We start from the raw sequence: 6,702 nt of genomic DNA, 5'->3' as shown, positions 1-6,702 counted from the left end.
CTACAGCGTATGTGAAATCCTTGGTTAAAATCGTCACGTTTTCTGTACAAAATCCCAATTCTGCAGAGTTACTGCAGGCACAGGAGGAGGGTGCAGAAGAGCACGGCAAGGAGACCGTGCTGAACAAGCAAAGCCCCCACCGCAAAGCGTGAAGCTTTCACCAGAGGCAGGACTTCGGCTATGCTCTTTGTCAGGTCGCATCCCAGAAATCCCCGGCTTCGGCACCGATTTCCCCTTGCAGAACTCACCTACGAGCCCCTCCTGGCAGAGGGCTTGGGGGAAGCATCACACCAGTGGTTCTGGGGTTGGTTTTATTCATCGACGCAAGCTTCGAGCTGTCGGTGCAGCAGCAGAGGGCCCCTCGCTCCCGCGTGCCTTTACTCTGATGAAATATTAACTTGAAGCCACCATCAGCGCCCAACTAAGCCTCTTTCCATCCGGCACCAGAAGAAAATGATAAAAATCCACAGGCTGTAAAGCCAGAGACTGGACACGGCTGTGGGATAAAGCCAGGCTGAAACTGCACAGAGGGAGAGGATGGGCAGCTTCAGCCTCTCAAGTGATGCAGGATAAGGAGTAACTCGTTCTGTGTCCTACAAGTAATTAAATTGCTCCATCCTGCCCAGCAACACGGGTATCGGCGTCGGGCTTTCAGCCCCTCTCTGCTCAGAGCCTGTCACCACCCTGGGGACCCTGGCCGGGGTGGGACAGGCAGGACTCCCCAATCAGGCAGAAGTGCCTCCATCCCAAGTTATTTTTATCCATGATAGAGCCCAGGTGGTCACCCCCAGACCCCTCAAGTATTTCAGCTCCCCTTTTTGCCCCCTTCAAAGCCTTTTTTCGGTTGGGTGGTGGTTTTGTTGTCCAGGTTTTTTCCCCCAAATCAGCCCAGAGCTGGAGGCAACTCTGAAAACGCAGCAGATCCGATTTCCATCCCTGGTGCCACTGACCTCCCCCGCTGCTCCAAAAAGCACGGAGTGGCATGGTGCGTATCCCAAAACAGCCCCAGCAGGTCCCAACAAGGGGTTTCCACAGCCCAACAAGCTCTCACCCGGAAAATCACAGGTGGGGGCACACAGGCACACACACAAGCACAGGGTGATGCTCTGCCTCTGGGCAGGTTTTCCGCCACCATGGGATTAACGGCACAACGTGGCACAGTGGCTGCGGTTCACCTACCGACCTCGGCACACCATCCCATGGGAAACACCCCCGGAAAACGTGCAGGTTTCCCTTCAAGGCATATAGAACCGTCTGCTTCACAAGCTGCAAATCCAACATGCTCCCTCAGGGCATAAATACATTTTCCAAACTGTCACGCTTCTGGACTCGTCCTAATTACAAGAGTCTCCTGGACTCCACTCCAAACCTGGAGTTTACTCAGCACAATATTATTTAGGACTTCATATTATTTAAGACTTAATTTGGTGCAATAAAGTGCTATTCTAACTCATCGTAAGACCAAGATAGAGAACTGCAGCTGCTCTGTTGCAAGTCTAGTCGGCACCCTGAGCATCGGTGCCACTAGAGGGTATAAATATACAGAGATTATTTGAGCTGAAATTGTAATAAAATATTATACATTGCTCAGCAAGCTGATGCCCAGAACACAGTGGAAATCCTGCTAACGGGGAAGACATCAATTTGATTTTTAAGTTTGTTTAAAGCAGTTTTAACACTAAACAAGTAAACATTGATAACTGAATAAATAGTTTTCGGTTTAGTCAAGGAGCATTCAGTGGCTGTTGGCATAAATATTCAGTTATGGAAATTATTTGATTGGAATAGATTTTTACATGCCATAAATAAACATTGTCTGCGATGAACACGCACTCCCAACGAGCGGCACGAATTAGAGAGCCACTGATGCCTAATGCCAGTCTTTGAAAATGTTTTATTTAGAAGCACTTCTGCTCACCACGCAGCCAGCCAAATCCCATCTGCCTGGGGTTTTCTAGATGCTCATCTCACCACGTTATTAAATGCTCGGAGCAGAAGCGTGGCTGCACCCACGGAGGGATCGTCCGGGTGCTGGGACGGGGCAGGTTTAGCAGAGGACTGTGCCAAAGAAGCAAACAAAATTGTAAACCAGGAGCTGGTGACGTGTGAGCATCGCTGCGGAGCCAACCTGTTCGGTGTTGGGCACCTGCAGAAATCAGGGGTGAGAAATCCGTGTGTTTTACCAAAATCCGCTGTGGCCTCAGTGCTGGAAGAGTTACAGCTGGATGCAGGTGCAGGAGGGATGTTCTCCCACAAGCAGAGAGCATCACCCCTGCACTCAGCACAGCTTTTAGCCACATTAAGTGACACATAGATGAGAGTGAGACTTTTCCAAAATATATTTATGAATAAATGCCCTCGAGTTCAAGAGTATTTGTGGTGCCAGCCCGGATAGGGACAGCTCTGCACAACCTTGTAAAGAAGCAGATGAGCTCAGCATTAAGTTGGAGAAATTCAGGGATGACCTGATCAGGGATAAACAGCACTTTCCTGTTTTGGGTAGTTTTTAAGCTTTCTCTCCAAAATACCAGCGTGTGCAGGATCAGAGGATGAGGTTGGCAGCGAAGCTGAGCCCAAAGCTGGGAGTGGGGCAACAACACCGAAGGAAAGGAAAGACAAGAACTGGAATTTCGGTTCTGATGTCACACCTATGACACCACCACAGTCACGCAGGACCCAGGGATGAGCGAGGAGAGGGGCAGAGCTGTGGCTGTGCCCCAATCCTGCCAACCCTGCACCGCTGCAGTAGCAAGGATTTCATAGATTTCTAGGTTGGAAAAGACCTTAGAGATCATCAAGTCCAACCGTCCCTAATCCCCATTAAACCATATCGCTAAGTAGATCATCCACCCTATTCTTAAACACATCCAGGGATGGGGACTCAACCACCTCCCTGGGCAGCCTATTCCAGTGGCTGACAACCCTTTCAGAGAAGAAATACTTCCTAACATCCAACCTGAATCTCCCCTGACTAAGCTTGTACCCATTTCCTCTTGTTCTATCACCCAACAAGGATCCGGAACACAGAGAATTCCTGAAATAAAGCAAGCAGAGGGCCCTCGCAGGACAAACTTCCCAAGAAAAGCCAGCATTTCTGGCCGGACGGCAGCGAAGCACGGGCAGACTGTGCCATCTAGCTTCGACACTCGGCACGGGCCGTGTGTTCCTGCACACACCGCTCAGTCCCACACGCTGAAGCCACGCGTGTCCAGGGACAGCAGAAACCTCCACCCTTGGAGTTGGGAATCTGTACCTGCCGCGAGCCTCTTCCCAGCCCAGACCCTGGGAGGGGTAAGACCCTGCCTGGAGTCACTCCTGGAGAAAGTCTGCCTGGCATTACACCTGAGCATCACCGAGTGGCATCGCCGGTGACCTGCAGAGCGGGGTGATGCGCTGGCACACCAGAGGAACACGTCCACAGCACCACCTTCACATGGGCAGTAACTGAACCTCATCCCACGCCTGGACCAGGCACCCCCCTGCACCTCTCCTGGTCCACCTCCGTGCCCCTAGAGTGATGCCCAGGGCACTCAAAGCTGCATTTGGAGCAGCAGCTCCCACCCTGCGCCCACTCAAAGCAACTGCAGCCAAACAGCCTGTTCCTACACAGAACTCCTGGGTCCCTTTCCCTCGGCTTGGGGCTGGAGAAATGAGCAGCTTTAAGCTCAGCCTACTCCGCTCCGAGCATCGCCTGCAGCTGACACATGTTGGAGCAGCCTCCAAGCCACCCCAGGTGGAGCGTGCACCTTGCAGGAATTCAGTAACGTCAATATTGGGAATATCCACATCCCTGGACAAGCTGCTGTCCCTGCTTTGACACACCTCACCACACAGAAAGCGTTATCCCAGTTTCACAACTGGGGAACTGAACCTCGTGGCAGGGGCTTGGGGAAAGGCAGGGAGCTGGATCCTGACCCAGGTGACGGGGATCCACCTCGCTGGGCCTGGCACTCACCTTGAGATGCCTGAAGATCATCCCCAGCCTGGTCCCACGAGCAAGAAACCAGACCTTGGCGAGTCAAAGACCACGGCTGCAGGCAGGAGGGTCATCACGAGGCGCAGGCTGCCACAGGAAGGAATTACACTTCTTTTCCTATCTGAGCATGTCAGACAGTTTCATTTTTATAGCACAAGGATGAGTCTAAAAGCCAGCATTTTACCCAAAGCCTTGCAAATTCCTCCTGGAGCCTCTGACAATTGTAGATTTTATCTGCTGCATAATCCAAGGCAATTTAGTGTTTTTTCCAACAGTCCAAATCCCCTATAAACTCTATTTCAGCAATTAGAGGTTCATCTCTTGAAAGCTAAGGCATCAGTGTCTTTTACTCCGCTCCAAATAGGCAACATTATTTCCCTACAGGAAAACATGTATTAGTTTTCCACTATTAATGCAAAGTCCTTGAAGAGTATTTTGATTCGTCCTGTTCTTTAGGGGAATCAGCAGCTCTTTATATAAATCATTTTGCTTTCAAATAAGTGTGTGCCTCACATCCGTGCACCTTCAGAGTCTGTAACCATCAGCTTTAGGAAGAAACAATATGCAATTTTCACAATGAGCTCAGGAAATTCGAGGTTTTGGCACCCAGTCTCCATTGGATATTGGGCAATAAATACCTAGTTAAGGCAGCAGCGAGGTAGAGAGGCATCACAGTTTGTGCTACACCACCTTCCCACTAGACTTAAAAGATGGGAGCAATAGAAAAGGGAAAAGGCAAGAACATTGAAAGCATTCACAAAATTACAAGGTGACAATTCAGGTGTTTTGATGTGCACAAAAATAATTCAGAACCATATTCCAGCTTTGTTTCCAAACAGGAAGCTGCTTTTCAATCGCTGTCCCTCGCTGCTGGTCCAGAGCGGGGGGTTTATCGCTCTTGTTTTCCATCACATGGATAACAGACACTCTGGCACTCTGCTCTCAGGTCCGCATCCTCAGCTGCTTCAGAGCAGCACAGCTCACTGCCCTGCGACAGCAGCCACACGGGGCGCAGAAAGGTGACCCAAAGCCATTTTACCCACAGAAAGGAGCTTTGCTCTGGAAAGAGGGACGGATATCCATCCGTAACTCCCTGACGGACCCAAATGCCTCTTCGCAGATCTGAGCATCCAGAAAATCCTGGTACTGCGGCTATTTGCAAAGCTCTCAGGCTGGTACCCAGCATAGAAACCCAGAATGGTTTGGGTTGGAAGGGACCTCAAAGATCATCCAATTCCAACCCCCCTGCCATGGGCAGGGACACCTTCCACTACACCAGGTTGCTCAAAGCCTCATCCAACCTGGCCTTGGACACTTCCAGGGGTGTAGCATCCACAGCTTCTCTGGGCAACCTGTTCCAGTGCCTCACCACCCTCAGAAGGAAAAATTTCTTCCTTATATCCAATCTAAATCTCCCCTCTTTCAGTTTAAATCCATTGCCCCTTGTCCTGTCACTACACGCCCTTGGAAAAAGCCCCTCTCCAGCCTTCCTGTAGGCCCCTTTAGGTACTGGAAAGCTGCAATAAGATCACACCGGAGCCTTCTCTTCTCCAGGCTGAACAGCCCCAACTCTCTCAGCCTGTCTCCATAGCAGAGGTGCTCCAGCCCTTGGATCATCTTCGTGACCTCCTCTGGACTTGCTCCAGCAGCTCCATGTCCTTCTTGAGCTGAGGACTCCAGAGCTGAACGCAGTATTCCAGGTGGGGTCTCATGAGAGCACTGCATGGGGGTACGCTGTCACCAACACATAAGTGAGGACAGGAATCATACTATGGTTTGGTTTGGAAGGGTCCTTAAAGATCATCTAGTTCACCCACAGGCATTTCCCACCACAAGCACAGCTGTGCAGCTCCACGAGGCAGCAGGAGGCAAGTGGAACCCAGCTCCATGCAGACTCCAGCAGTACAAGCAACAAAGACCTCCTGCCCCCCCACGTGGATCGCACCCTTCTTGCCAGAGGACACGAAACTCAAAGCTCTCAAACACAAAGCTGCCACCACATCCACTCCTCACATTTCCTCATCCATGGAGTCCAAGAAACAGCTTCACCAGGTGCTACCAGCTCCTCCGCAACTCCCCAGCAGCATTCATGGCTATCTGGCTTACTTCCCTGGAAAAGAACAAATCTTTCTGATTGTAGCATGAGCTAAAATAACAGTTAAGAAGAAAAGACCTGCTCTTCCCCACTGACAGTCCCCTGAACATAAGAAATTCCATAAATGGCTAGAAAAGGAATGTGTTTTGTGCTTTTCAGAATCACACTGAAGCTGAACAAACATACACAGGGAGGTGAATCCTGTGGGGTGCATCAACAGAAACTGGGGGAAAAAAAAACACAAAACAATCACTAGAGGAACTAAATCTTTTTATTATTATTTATTTAGTGTAGAAGCTCACCTTGACACTGAAGTTTCCAGGTGGGAACCAGGGATTTAACCATTTCTCATTCAAAGAGAGACAGGCCCAGCAGCATTCTCCAGCTGCAGCAAGGATGACCCTTCACCAGTCCGGCACCAAACCTGGGTCAGCACCAGACAGAGCTCCCCAAGCGACCCCAAATGCCACACAGGGCTGCCTTTGGTCCCAGGAGCAGCGAGAAGGAACTGCTTGCTCACCATCATCCTCCCAGGCTGCATCAGGCACACCACAGCTGGTCAGAACGTTCACACACAACGATCTGCTCAGCATTTTGAGAACTGGTGAAGGTAGAAATCCTTGCAGAAGTC

Source organism: Tauraco erythrolophus, chromosome 6, assembly GCF_009769465.1.
Source record: "Tauraco erythrolophus isolate bTauEry1 chromosome 6, bTauEry1.pri, whole genome shotgun sequence".
Classification (NCBI taxonomy): Eukaryota; Metazoa; Chordata; class Aves; order Musophagiformes; family Musophagidae; genus Tauraco; species Tauraco erythrolophus.
This window is presented reverse-complemented; position numbering follows the sequence as displayed.